Source organism: Anas platyrhynchos, chromosome 12 (assembly GCF_047663525.1).
Source record: "Anas platyrhynchos isolate ZD024472 breed Pekin duck chromosome 12, IASCAAS_PekinDuck_T2T, whole genome shotgun sequence".
Lineage (NCBI taxonomy): Eukaryota > Metazoa > Chordata > Aves > Anseriformes > Anatidae > Anas > Anas platyrhynchos.
In genome coordinates, this window is record NC_092598.1 from 17,507,963 (window position 1) to 17,523,200 (window position 15,238).

At 37.8% G+C, this 15,238-nt stretch overlaps 1 long non-coding RNA gene across 1 annotated transcript in view; it reads right to left on the minus strand.

Annotated features, from left to right (window-relative positions):
- Window positions 1-1,169: 1,169 nt before the first annotated feature.
- The window catches only part of LOC119718142 (uncharacterized), a 120,791-nt gene continuing 106,722 nt past the window's right edge, over window positions 1,170-15,238 (minus strand). The window contains exon 4 of the long non-coding RNA XR_005268818.2: window positions 1,170-1,914. This is a non-coding gene — a long non-coding RNA (uncharacterized lncRNA). The remainder of the gene's footprint in view (window positions 1,915-15,238) is intronic.

Below are 15,238 nucleotides of genomic sequence, written 5' to 3' on the forward strand. Positions count from 1 at the left end.
ACCCCCAGTTCATACTGTAAAGCTTATGCCCATGTTAATAGTCTATCTCAGCCAAAAGTCTGTACTTCAGGGAGGGACAGGAAAAAATAATGTTTGTGCAGGTTACACAACAATAGTAAATCAGTTCTAAGATCATAAGCTTTGTTTGATCGTAAAATATATATATAAAAAAGTAAAAGGCAGGCATCAGAGCAGGAAATGGTGCCTATAGTTACTGAAGCATGCCTGGTATTTTAGCATGGACTCAAGCTACCAAGTCTGGATGGACTGGGCACAAGCAAATCATACATGATACAAATTAGTCTGTCAAGAGACAACACAAGCTAACTCTTCCCAAATACATGAATGCTCTAATTCAAAATTGCAGCTGGGCTAATAGTCATTGGGAAAGTCAGCATGAGTCACAGGGTTCAGTAGGCTTTAACAACTCTACATGTCACAGTGTAGACATAATCCCAGAATCTCACTGTGCAGTTCCTGGACAGCTGGAGAAAGACTTTGGAGAGAAATACGATATGCTTTCTTTCCAAAAGCCAAGGCCCTACTCCTTTGATACATCCCTCTAGGCAATGGAAAAAATCATGATCTGATCTTGGTTCACATAGTTAGAGCTATTGTAAATAAGCTGTGCAGGACAAGCGCACTCCACAGTTGGACCAGTACACATACCTCAGTACGTACCCTGGCTGCAAACGGAGAAACAACTTAGATGCACACCATCCTAAGGAGCTGCAGGGCCTGGCTGGGATAATTGCACTACCAGAACTGAAGGGTCTGTAACAGAATTCTTGTGCTCCACAGCATGGCACAGGTTTGGTAGATTAACTAAAAAATTACAGCTAAGTTGGTTTCATGTGATGTTGCTTCTCACTCCAAAATCTGAAAATGAGAAGTGTTTCACTTTGCTTGTTTTCACCAAGAAATGAAAGTTGCATGTGTCTGTTGCAAAATAACAGGCCGTGATTTACTCCATGGCAGAACCACGGAGAATGTATACATGTAGACATTACTGTTTCCTATACCCCCAAAATGGCTTCTTTTTCCAGATGTAAAGCACATACTGCTTTCAAAGCAATATAAATTGCATGACATAAAGCATGCTGAGCTTCAAAAAAAAATGTGTTTATAAAATAAGAGATGGATGATACTCATATATTAAAAACTGATCATTAAAGTTTGTTTCTCTTTATTTCTGGTGATTGTATTCATCCTGAAGTGTTTTTGTGGTATTTGTTGAAACTGATTGCAATGCAATGCTTGCTAAGCTACAGTACATCTTTCTGTATGAACCAATTGCACATTAGTTTTTCTAATTTCCACATGCAGGACAAACATAAAATAAATAAATAATAAAAATCTCGTCTCATAGCCTTTTGTTCAGTTTCAAAATGACTCCAAATAACACAAGTCACCTTAGAGTGTAACAAGGTACTGTCGTTTCATGCTGTACATATGTGGATACTGCCAGATAAGTTTAACTGCTGTTCTGCTAGCAGCTTTTTAGATGATGTACTGTCCTGTAGTCCTTGGGTTTGTTTTGGTTTGGTTTTCAAACATAGGCAATGTTCCACTGCCAGCAGCAGGCCCCCGGGTATTTTGCCCTCAGAATGTCCTCCATCAGTTAAGATTTTGATAATCCTGCTTTACAGGGTTGAAATGTTGGATTTTTGCAAACGTGCCTGCAAAACAGCCAAGTGTTTTGGAGAGGAATCCAGAAGCATTTTATCAGGCAAAACTTCCATTGATTTCCATGGGAGTCTTGTCGGAGTAAGAACTGAGTCAAGACTTCAAGACTTGGCACATTATCAATCCCAGCAAATGACGGGCGAGAGCTGATGCCTAACGCATGTTCTAGGGAGGAAACAACTTGGCTCAGGGACCATATTTAAAACATCACATACTGTAGTTCAAGCTCTGTAAGAAGTGAGAAGAACAAAGCTTAATTTAGTCTCTAAACACCCAAGTCAGAGTTCAAATATAGTGCAAATATTCTTTACATATCTCAGCAAGTTTAGTGGTGCTCTTACTGTAAAAGGCAAGAACAATGGACAAAAAGAAGTCAGGTCTTAATGCAAGACAAACCTCACTTATACATAAATGCCTAGGGGAAGCAACACAATGCATTTATTTATCTATTTATTTTCATAAGCTATTGACAACTAGAGTCCATGTCTGCAGCATGACATTATTAGTTAAGAAACACTAACAGAATAAGAAAAGCAGTGTTTCATATAGCTTTTCTAGCTCTTCTTTTTCCTTGAATTTCTCCAAAACAGAGCCTCTTCTCTATCTTGTCCGGCTTTATCAGGGAACCTGAAATTTGTCATCTCACAACCAAAGAAAAAGGTCAAAGAAGAGAGATGAAGGGGTTTACTATACAGCTATTTCTAAGTGCTAATAACTATAATTATGAATCTGTCCAGCAGATTTCATTTGCAGTGTACCAGCGTGCCTTATAATGACAAATTTTTCAGCATATTTCATTAAAACAAATATCATTATAACTAATAGAGTAAGCTCAGGAATGGGATTTCTAACTCAGTCACCACGTCTGCTCCATCATAGGTGACACTTTCCTAATGTGCCTGATGTTGCAGATTAGTCCAAGGGCTGGTAGTTAACTAGGTGTCTGTTTGAGATGCAGCAGAACTAGAAACTGAAAAAAAAAAAAAAAAACCACAAAACTTTGCAGAAGTCATATTACGACCTCCCTCTCAAACTTCTTCATACAGGATATTGCTCTGATGGAGGAGAAAGCTATAGGCCATTAAAGCTCAAGTGGTGTTTGGAAATACATTGTCCTGGAGACTTAAATCTCCAACTCTTCTATGAGGACTTACCTTTCGTACCTTTCAGGGTGAATTCCACAAAGGGGTTATGTTATATCATATACCTTCAGGTAGTATAGGCAGAACACTAAAGCATGACAATTGTATGCACTAACATGGAGCAGTGTTGTGGTGTCACAAAGGCCTGTATGCACAATACCGTGAAACATATTCAGGGCATTACAGACAGAGAGAGAGGTAGACACAGCTTTCAAAGTCTTGCTGACCAGGTGCTGGCAAACGAAAACCAGGTGTTGTCTAGAGTTGTTTCTAAGCAAACCTCAAAATCTGGGTTGCACTCAAAACAGGAAAGATTTTTCTATTTTATTGGTTTGACTGACTGGCTCTTTTAGTAAGCACACTGCTTTTAGCAAAACACCTTTCTGCCTGCACAAGCATTTGGTTTTTAGTTGAAACATTTTCTCTCACTCCAAAGACTTAAATGGTGACCTTTGCAACAGACTAAAATCATATACAAACCCTTTATACTAATATTTTTTGAGAAGGAAATTGGTACTGTAATGAATTTCACAGTGTGTGAACTGGACAAACACCTCCAACACATACTAAGATGCACCTTGACCATCAAATCACACTCTTGTAAAGCAAGGGCTTGAGCTGGTGACAAACCAAGTGTGTCAGTTGAGCTTTCTCAGAACTCCTAATGGCATACAGAATTCTCACAAATTGTCTGGCTGTAACATAAAGCCTTATAATTCATACTTGTTAAACAGTTGGTTTTCCTTCTCCTTCAGTAACTAGGTACAGCCTATAGGAGAGGTGAGTCCATTGGATAATAAAAGAGGAAAATACTTTCTGTGCATGGCTAGTGTATATCCACTGAGGTCTAATGAGACTGCAAAAACTTAAGCAGCTTTCGTTATTACAATTCTGTTTGCATGACCTAAAGTGAGGCTTAAAAAATTCTTCATACTTGTAGATACTAATCTGTATGTGTTATCACTTCTTTTCCATTTACAAATGATGTAGTTACCTTTCTTTTTTCCTCCTCTGTAGATCTGGAACAAAAATCCATCTGTTTAAAAGAGTTTCCGTTTGCATGTGAAAATTGTTCTGCCTCTCAAATACACTTTTCACCATATCTTTCACAGCTTCAAGCTCAGCTGCTTTCATTCCATATGACCACACTTCTACCCTACAAGCTAAAAGTCCTGCCTCTTGTCACCCTTTGTAGAAGGCAATGGGGGAAGAGAATTAGCTAGAGGAACGTAGGCATGGAAGAGAAGCAGGCAAACTATAATGAAAGCTGTCTGGGTTAGTGAAAGGCCTTGATAAACAGAACAGTTGGAGATAACATCTACATTGTGTATCCTGGCTGGGATATTTGGTCAATGGTGACTTCCTTTTTAAGTTAAAAAATACAGAAGGCAGAGGTAAAATTATAATAAAATCTCATGTTTTGTAAAATCACGCCATACTTTTCCCGCAGCTTGTGATTTCAGAGCTCCTACAATCAGGCAGCTGGGAAGTGTACATAGGAGACTTTAGGGACTCAGAAGACACTTGGCACTCTGGCTGGCAGCTAGCATGAAGAAAACATGGATATACTCTAACATACAGCAGAGTGTCTCAGCACTAATTATGGAAAAAAAAAAAAAAAAAGAAAAAGATAATAACCATGATTTCTGCACTGTTAGGATTGCTACCTTGTTGCTATATGTAATCAGTATTCATTCATATCCTGAAGATGCTGAACTTGAGATCAAGATAATTCATTTGTAATGATTGAAACATTTATTTTTCCTTGATTTCAGTTGGAAATTCCAGGTTTAGTTATATTGGGGTCTAAATATTTGTCTTTCTGAGCCACGCATTATAGCCATCACAATTCAGACAGTACAGATTCAAGCAGTACTGCAGAAAAATGTCTCCATTCAAACAGAGCTTTGGCTAAGTGGTAGCTCTCTATTCTTTCAACCCTTCCCTGTCTCATTAATCTTGCAAGAATGTAGCCACATCCTGCAGAGACTTATTCACATACATAGTCCTCATGTTCCAGGGAATAAATGCTCTCAAGAACATGCTCCTAGCCCTAGGAGCGCTATATGCCAACATCGCCTTAAAAATACTTGAAATTCTCCAGTAACTAGACAGTTGAATGTCTGTGCGTCTTGAAATGATGTGAATTGCAAAGAACAAAACAAGAATAGACCTGTCAAAAGAGGAATAAATAAAAGTGCAAACATTAAAGTTTCTACAGGCATTATTAACTCTGACTCCCTGTATATCATGTGATATGTAATTTGGAAACATGCATAAAGATAAATGCTTTTTCTTCTGATTTTCTTATTAAAAATAGAGCAGCCTATTGAGTACATGGTGATAAATGTGCTACTGGAATTTCTTGTCTGTAAGGGAAAGAACTTCTCTGAAATTTAAATATATCTTAAAGAGATGTGCACTTTCATAATAGCTACGTTAAGGGATGTTCCCTACCTCTTGCTGCTGCCACCATCTTTTAGGTCCAACAGCTTGTTACTGAAACATCTCCTTCAAACTTTGTTACTTCCTTTTCTCATTTTTCAGTTAGTTCTACAGCAGTCCAAAATAGGGAGTCTTACCCCATGTGTTTCTTAAGGACACCGGCCATTCTGTAGAACAGAACTCGTTCTGTGCAATAAGAATTTTATTAACATTTCTGTATGAGAGGCCACAGCCACACATCTTCAGTTTTAGCAGAGCAAGGCAGCCATGCTTGCAGATATTAGCACACCTGCTGAAATAATGGATCTCAATCGCTGATTATGAGAAGCCAGGGGAGCGGCACAGAACACTGCGTTCTGTCCATATGCCAGCCATTAGATGTTGAGGGCTAAAACCAGATGACTGCATCTCTGCAGCAAGCAAAGGCATCAGATCCCATGCCTGCAGGCTGAGTCTTTTATTTTATTTTATTTTATGATACAGGAAAAAAAAAAAAAAAAAAGTCTTTCTCTGGCAGTAATACAATTAACAGGAAACAAGGACCAACAGTAACACAGCACACAATGCCAGGACTGCTGATCCTCCTCCAACTTCTGAATCCATTTAGCACGTCCCAGAAGGCCCCGCGCAGATGAAACTCTTTGATATGTTTTTAACCTCTCTGAGAGCTGCACAGGTGCAGCCCATTTGGAAAGCAGGCAGCTCCCATTTTTCCACCAGGGGCAATGTTACTTTGAAATCATTCCATGAAGTCATTAGACTTGAGTTTGTTGTTATTGTTTTTAAAAGACATAATTTATTCATTTTCTGCTTTCAATAGCTTAAGAACTGCAGCGAATTAAAAAGCCATCTCTGAAACCCATTAAGGTGATTCACCAAGATCCAGTCTGCTTTGTTAAACAAATTGACTTAAGTCACTGTATTTATTACTAAAAGCAAAATAAGATAAAGCAAAACAAAAATCCCACACACTCAGCCTACATGCTCTTTTCAAATCCTATGTCTGGAGATTAATCAAACCTCTCTGTTAAGCTGACTTGAGGAAATAGGAAGTGAAATAACTCACTAGTATATAAACACATTTTAGGGCAGTTTTAAGAAATTGGAAAATCTTGACAATGTAAAATCAAAAATTATTACAATTGTAGGCTCATGGTTTGTTTGAAAAAACTTCATATGGTTGCACAATCATCAAATCTGTTTTCTGACATAAGAGAATCAGTATGTCTGTTGTCTGACAGTCTTCTTTTAAATCTAGATACTGATTTTCTTCATAGATAAAATACTGAACACAAGCATACCTCTTATAAGTATGAAATAAATAAAGCTAAATATCTATTTGTTTGTTCGTCTGCAGGTATTTTGCTGAATACATAATTCACTCAATGAATCTATAGATATTACATCCAAAATAGACTGTTATGATCATTGTATTTGATCTCCTGGGTGACCTAGGTGAAACAACCTCAACCGTTAATTTTTGCATCAAAACCATCATTTTCATTTGATCTACAGAACCTCCTTGAAAAAGATACCCACTCTTAATACAAAGACTTCAAGTGATGGAGAAACCAACATGTCCCTAGGTAGATTGTTCCTATGGTTAATTTACCCTTCCTGTTAAAAATGGTCACGTTACTTCAAGTCTGAATTTCTGTAGCTCCAGCTTCTAAACATTAGACAGTGTTATATCTTTTTCTGCTTATAAAGCTAGATTAAAGATGTCAGCAGTAATTGTGTGAGTTGATCTACAATAACACATAGCCTTTGGTGCCGACACTAATCAAGGTTAGGGGACTCCAGCAACATCTAGATACACAGCAGGAGGCAAAGGTTCAGCTAATTCAGAATTCTCTTGCCTTTGTGCTTTTGATGAAATTTTAATTCAGTTTGGGTGCAGGTCTATTTCATTTATTGTTTGGTGTTTGAGAACATTAAAGTGAACATTGAAAAAGAAATAAAAAAGACTTGTTGCTAGCTTTTGGTTAATATGGTGTTATTTACTTGCATGTATTAATACAAGAAAACTCAAAGCTATCTAGGGTCTCTTAAATGTTTATAAAATAAAGCAATTACTATTATGAAAACATATGACCAATAATGCTTAAAATGTACATATACATTTTACAATCTAATAGAAAGACATGAAGACTGCCATGAACAGCTGTAGACCAAGCTGATGTTTAGTGTAAGCTGGTAAACCTTACCTTTTTATATCAGCAGCGATTTTCATCTAAATAAAATTATTTGAGTGGAAAATGCAGATTCCTTCTGTTTTTTAAAGGACTTTGATTTGAATAGTCTAAGTTCCTTCTCAAACACACTGGAAATATGAAGGATGCTTAGATTTAGTTGTGTGTTGGGAAATTTAGAGATATTTGCCTGAAGATTTAGAGATTTGGTAATGAAAGGTGACATAAAATACAATGGATACAATGGATACAATGACAAATGGATAAATACTGTCTCTCTAAAAAATAGTTTATATAGATTTAAGATTTCAAGCTCCTTTGGCCTACTTTCAAATGACCCATGTCTGTTTAAAATCTGGAAATAGGAGAACTGTCTTGGACAAAATGTTTCTTTTAGAAAAATGCAAACAGAAAAACCAAAATACCGTCATTGTATGACATATTATGTTCTCTGGACTTTTATTAAGAAGAAATCAGCAATGACTCTATAATTAATGTTGAAACATGCATTTAAACAAACAGAATTCAGTCTTGCTGAAATACTTGAATGATTGTATTTAGTCTCCAAACATGACATAGTAATTCTTCACTGGACAATCTGGAGTACAGCTGTGGGGAGTGTGGAGAAGTTAGGAAGCACTTGGAGGGGGAAATTTGAAGGACATCAGGATTCAGTAAAATTGAGAAGGCCCTGTCTAAAAGCAAGACTTTTTAAGTGGTCTTGTAAAGCGGGCAAAAAAAAAAAAAGGGGGGGGGGGGGGGTTGAAGTCCCCCACATATTTATACTCTATGCAAAGAAAAGACAACCCAGAAATTATGCACTGAGTTCTTACTCTAGCAAAGTCTAAAAATTCTCTTTCTCTACAGCACTTCTCACTGCTAACCTTAAGTCATGAAGAACTCTGTCCCCCATACAAAGTGGTAACTTCAGCCACATACACAAGCTGTCACAGGGGAAGGAGGTATTAAACTTGTATATCAGGACTGGTGTTAAATATGGTTACAATATTCGGCACTGTGCAACTCCCTTCATTGTCCACCCTTCAACACACTTGAACTTAACATGAAGCGAAAGGCTGTCCACACATGAATCATATACTTCCAAGCTTCAATCAGCTTTCCCAACAAAGCAAAAGCATACATTTCTAAACACACAGCCTCCATGTGAGTCAAGGTTTGGGTGGAGGAAGGAGACATGGGAAGTAAAAATGGGCAAGGTTGAAAAGCAAAGGTACAACTTGTAACTGGGACTTCAAGAGCTGGATAAGCTTAACTACAGATTTCCTGGTTTTTCTAACACTTGTGTTGATAGTGTGTGCACTTCAGAAACCTGGCCCTGGCCCTTACTTTCACAAAGCAGGGGAGAGAATGTGGAACAACAGCTGCACTTCAAACACCACATGGCTTTTAGAGTGTTTTGTTCCCCTTCACACGTTTTTACGCCAGAAGGGAACATATGGTCCACTGTTTGGAAATTTCCCAACCTAAATTTTTGTTTGATTAATTTCATCCAACTACTCCCAGTTACAAGCCCTTGTAACACTCCAAACAGTTATGTTCCTTCCTTTACATTTATACACTTCAATTAGCTGTAGAAGCTTATGCACCTTCTTAATCATCATATAGCTATGCACATCTAGTTCTTTTCATCTTTTCTTGCCATCATCTTTCTGTGTTCTTTAATCATGATTGTGGCTCTTTTCTGAATTCCCTCCAACTTCTTGATATTTATGTCTGATCTTAAAGTGTCCAGAGCAATCCATTTTTGTGTAGGTGTAATGTTACTTCTGTACTGAGAATCACTTTACTTCAGACTGTTACACAACACCTATCACAGCCATATCTGAGCAGTTTCCAACGTGTTAAAGAATGTGACCAGCATTCTTATTGCCACTGTGGCCCATGACACTGCACATCCCTGATTTTGGAACCTTATATGACATCCTATTACCACTTCATGCTCAATAACATGCTTTAATTTTGGGCAAGTCCTGAGGTCATCAAGCAGCTGGACTTGATTTGAAGCTGGACTTCCAACTCAACTATTCTACTATATTCTACAAGTCTACTGATTTCCTGTCCATTTTTATTCTCCCAATGAAACATGGCAGGACAGGGCAGGGGGCTGCAGGAATCTGCATGCCTTAACAAAATGCTAATGCTAGGTGCAGACTCTTGTACAAGCAATTAATCTTTGCACTGTGAATATTTGAAGGTGTAGTAGCTGGATGAATGCTCGTATGTGGTAGACATATAGGATAAGCCTTGGACCTTAACTCATACCTGCTGTTTAAGTGGCGATTCAAGTCATGGTTTAGTTAAGCAGAAAGCCAGCTTGACCCATTCAAAACTCCAATGAGCTGATGGTATGCAGTCTCCTCACGTACTGTTTGAGTATGATCTAAAGTCTCATAATTTATACATTTTAAACAGTTAGTTTTTCTTCCCCCTCAGTAAATGGGTAACAGGAAACAGACAAAGCTCCTTAACTTTTCTTTAATCTTCCTCACTAGTGAAGTGAAAATCAAACGATAATTGTCTGGATGATCTCATTATTGTCAACAAAACTGAAACCTTGAAGTCCACATACACTGAAATGCTGATACATTAAACAAAAAAGGGAACTGTGCTTACATGTTGTTCAATAAATAAATAAGAGCTATAGAGAGATTCATGATGAATGAGCACCCTGGGAGGGCTTCAGCTTGTCAGAATTATACAGTGACATTAATCACAGCATAACAGGATTGCTGCAGGCTTCCAGTGCAAAGTCCTCATTATATCTTCAAAACAAGACAAAACAAAACAAAAATAAAAAAATCCCCACAACTTCCAAGTTCCTCAAAGTGGAATCTTAACTAACAGACTTGTTCAGCAGAATACAAAACTCAAAATAAACTGGTCTTCATCACATAAAGAATCGCAGAGAAAAAGCAGTGGAAAGCCATCAGTGCAGTTGCACCATCCAACCAGGCTACATTTCCACTATGATCAATGTACTTGTGTATCAGTTTGGCTAAATCTTCTCCATGGGGTCTCAGCTACATTAGCAAAGCTACACTTCATCTAATTACAGTACTATGACCTCCACCACAGAAGTGAAATAAGTAATACTTGTCATATTTGTAATATCTAGGTGTCATGTCAGCAATGCTCTTGGGGAATCACACCTCTTCAGCACTCAGAAAGATGCTGCTGAAAGACAAAATTCTCCAACACTGACTTGGCTCCAGAAGTAAAAAGAGGATGCTCAAACACATGATGACCAGAAATCACTGTAACATAGTCAACTGGTTCAAATTTGCCTGGATAACTAGTTTTAAATCTAAGAATTACATTAATAGGACCTAGGAATGCTGAGTATCTTGTGAATCTTGATTAATTAAATTCACCTCCTTAAAATAATAACTACATGCTTGCTTGCTAAACAAAAGCACTTTTAACAGAACTTTCCTAAGACAGTTGCAGACAGTTTTTACTTCTGGCCAAGTCAAAACCCTTCAGTCATTCCATAACAAGTTATTCTGTCACCTCTAAAATCAAAATATTGGGGATAAAATCTTTGTCCTTTACATTGTCTATTCAGGTCTATCCAAATCCCAGAATTTAGAAGACAAAAATGTAATAATATGGGTTACTAATAAAAGAACACCCTAAACTTCAAAGAAGCTTATGTTTTAAGTTTCAATAGTCTTGAGAAACAGTTTGAATCATTTCAAATTCTCTCCTGAAGTTTGTTTACCTCTAGGTGGGGGCCTACTCTGGGATTTTTGCTAATGGAACTTCCACAACAGTGACCATGCTGTAGACACCATTAATTGCAGTTAACTTAAGTTTGCAGAAGCACCACACACAGTACAAATTGTATGTGCTATTTTGGGGATTTTTTTTTTTTTTTTAAATACAGAGCTATATTTCTCAAAAGAGAACTTAAGTACCCAAACAAGTCGGTGGATTTTCAAGAGTTCATGACATTTGGTGCTGAGTTGTTTTTAATGGCTAGTATGTACTTAAGCATCTAGTGGGAATTGAGTAGTATTGAAAATCTGTTCCCAGTTATGGGTGCTGAGAACATAAAAATCCTACCCTAGCACAGACAAAGCCTTAAATGTCATTGATCTTTTTCTTTCCCATTGAGCTCTAATCCTGCATCAGCAGAACAAAGAATTAGTACTGCATGGTTGAGAAGTTAAATTTTCCTCCACACCTGCAGGTCATTCCTCCTGGGCTCCCTCCATTGATAGCCAAAAAGTTATTTGCTTAAAAAGCTAATCATGTGGTGCAGCTGAGCTCCTTCATTTCCAGAAGAAAGACATCCAAAGTTAGACCCCTGTTTCACAAAGAATTCATGTGAGAGCTGGGTTCAATCAGTGGGATCAACCTGCAGATCAGGGCCACGACTTCGTTACTGTTTGTTTAGTCTAATTAAAAACATGTATCTAAGGTAGAATTTTCTTACCTTCAAAAATCATAATACGCTGCAGTTTGAAAGCTTCCGACAAAAAATGTCACATAAATGCAAAGTATTAAGATCCCTGTGAGAGATTTGCATTTGAGAGAAAAAAAGTATATAGACTGATTCAAGAAAACATTTCTTACTAGATAGCAGTTTCTTAAAAGCCACCATTCTGAGGTAGAATGAACTGAAGAAAACTCCAGAATAGTGCTTCATGGCAAGTGCTTCAGCTAAAGACATAATATCCTCTTAGCAAAGTCTCCTTTGCAAGGAAGGGCATATTTATTAAATGCAAAAGAAGAACATGAAGACCAGTAGGTAATGCTCACATCTCTGAGGCAAAGGAATTCGAAACATTAAATCCCTTTCTACCTTTCTGGATGTGGTCATCCACCTACCCCCAGGTGTGTGCCACAATGAAATAGAAACTGGAGGGAAGGAACAAGGAGGGGACCAAAGGCCTGTCAGCACTGGGGAGGACACAGGGAATCCTCCTCCTTACTCAAGAAAGCAAATGCTATGGAAGGAACACCTTGTGACTTTCAACACAATTCCTCACTTTGATTAATAAAGCATGGGGAGAAGCAGGAATTGCAGGGAATTCCATAAAGCAATAAACGGCAATGTAGTGGTGATTGTATACCAGCTACTTCCCCCCTCCCAGTGTAGACTCATATTTCAGCAAAACCAGCTCTGTTTCAAGTCTGTTGTTCCCTCTAGTCCCATTAAACTTTTTTGCATGCTGGGTGAGTCCTACTTGTTTGGATTTTCACATTAGGTTATATGCTGCAATAACTGTGGCCTGCGCTGTTTCACATTCAGTCATTCCGTTTTGTTTCTTGGCACCAAACCCATACCATAGATGTTAGAGCAATGCATCCCCGCTTCCTGTTGAAGCCATAGCTTAGTGTCATTAACACATGGTTTGCTAAACATTTTTTCAGTTTTACGTAATGCTGCTAGAAAAGCATTTACTGCTAAGTACTAGTATCTCAGAAGAGGGAGAGAGTTATTTCTCTTGATATTTACAGCTCAGAATAGGAAAACCGATCAGACTCAGTGAGTATCAGTCATTTCTAGACCTAAGTCCATAGCTAGAAAGGGCAAAAACAATCTGCAAAAGGTGTGTTTTAAGCTGACATGGGCTTGCTAAAAGGAGTCATCACTTGCAGATAGAGGTGTGTTTGTTCAGATAGTATGGCATGGTTTTTGACAATACTCAAGTCAACAACTGCAGGACTGCACTAAATCAGCAATTCGGGTGGGTGGCCTGCACAACCTCTGCTTCTCCACAACTGAAGTCAAATTCCAGAGGTCTCAACAACCCAGAAAGACCCAGGTCTTTATCTCAGTCAAAAATAAAATAGAACACAGTACAAGGACATAAAAGCTCCTAGCTAGAGAGCGAGGGAGAAGGCATCTTAAGAAATTCATCTTTTCTAGAAACCACAAACCTAATCCAAGCTGTTAGCAACATAATCTCTCTCCTACCCCCACCTATACCATATCAACAGAGCTACCACTAACCTGTTTATTCCAAGGATGTTTCTTCCAGCTCTTTTGCTGTATGAGGATGTATGTGATACAGATGGTGTTAGGAAATCCATACCTTCTTTTCCTTTTCTACTGATGCAACATATTAGCTTTAGCAAGTCTCCCTGGAGCAACAGACAAACTATTCTGTCCTCTTTCTTCCCTTACTGAAAAAGTTAACCAATTGAAAACATGACTTCACCAGAGAATAAATTAGCAGATGGTATGACTTATTCCCAAAGAAAAATTAATATGAGTTTATCTTTTCTCCAAAACCTCACAAAAATTAATTTCTTTGGTTAAAGTAAAATGACAGCAGTCACCAAGGATTGGACCAGGTGCGTCTCACCATCCACCAAAGAATAATCATACATATTTTCTCCTACAAGGCATTTCAACAGCAAAACATTGACTTTCTACAACAATTGCAGATGCCTTAAGAAATGCACTTGACTAAGGTATTTATTCATTACAGATTGAAACTTCTCCTTTTAATTGTTGTTTCAGTCACTCCAAGACCAAACGTGTACGGATCTACAGCTCCATCTTTAAACCAGCCCGATCCCTGCACTCTGGGCTGGGCATGCCTCCCCAGGAAACCCAGTCTGAAGGCCTCCAGGCCCACCCCAAGCACTACTCCAGCAGTGGGGAATGGATCACAACAGTGGCTCCCAGTATACACTGGGCTACAACTTTGTACGGCCACCTGCCCCAGCCCAGCTCTTTGGCAGAGTGGGATGTCAGCGGGTTTCCAGCTCTGTTCCCAAACCATAATCTTAATCTGCTATCCCAGAGTGAGAGACAAATACTAATCTTAAAGCTTTGGTTTATTATAAAGCTGAACTGCTCTCAGCAATCAGTTAATCATAAAATACGCTCCAGAATCAACACTGAAAAACAAAAGAGAACAAAAAGATAAAACAGAAATATTTTCTTATAGGCATCATTAAAGAAATCCCAGCTAAGGCTAATGATAGTTTACTTGAGTAAAGGCTGTGAGAACAGATTTTTAAAATCGTATCAGTTAAGAAATGTTACTTCTCATCTGTTTTTGCCAAAAATCTCCTCTTTCCACATTTGTCTTGGATCAATAAGATACTTGTCAGGCTTCTCTATAGGAGTTATTTCCAGAAATAACAACCAGTCTAACAGACTTTTTCCTGAAAGGAATAGAACAGACAATATCCAAAAACCAAATAATGCCGTAACCTATTGGTAATATGTGAATAAATAGATGAATCTGCTGCATGAACATCACTTCCCCTATCACATACCAGTAAGGAATTTGATCACTTAGAACAGAATTTTCTTTGGACAACACTGGATGAATCAATGTTGTCATATACTTTAAAAAATGAATGTTTTTTTTTCCAAGAATCCAAAAGCATGCATCATCTCCCAAATCCCTAAACCTCTCCTAGAAAAAAAAAAAAAAAAAAAAAAAAAGTTAAATAAATAAAAACACAATTGGCATACTGCTTATGTTCTCTTTCTCCTTCTTACATGTATATCATCATTTTTTAGTATTCAATAAAATTAATAATAATAATCTAGATGTTATGTAGATACAAGAGAGGAGTGCAGGCTCAGCTCTTTAGCTTCTTCCCCCTCACATTCATGTATTTAAACTTCCTGCTCCAATTATCTTACAGTTACAATCATTCAAACGTTCAAATAATAAAGGTCTTGTATATAGGTGAAACTCTCTCTCTGTTAATACTACTGTGGTTTGTATTTAAAAGCATGACAACCCCATCAATCAGAAAATGGAGATAATAAACATC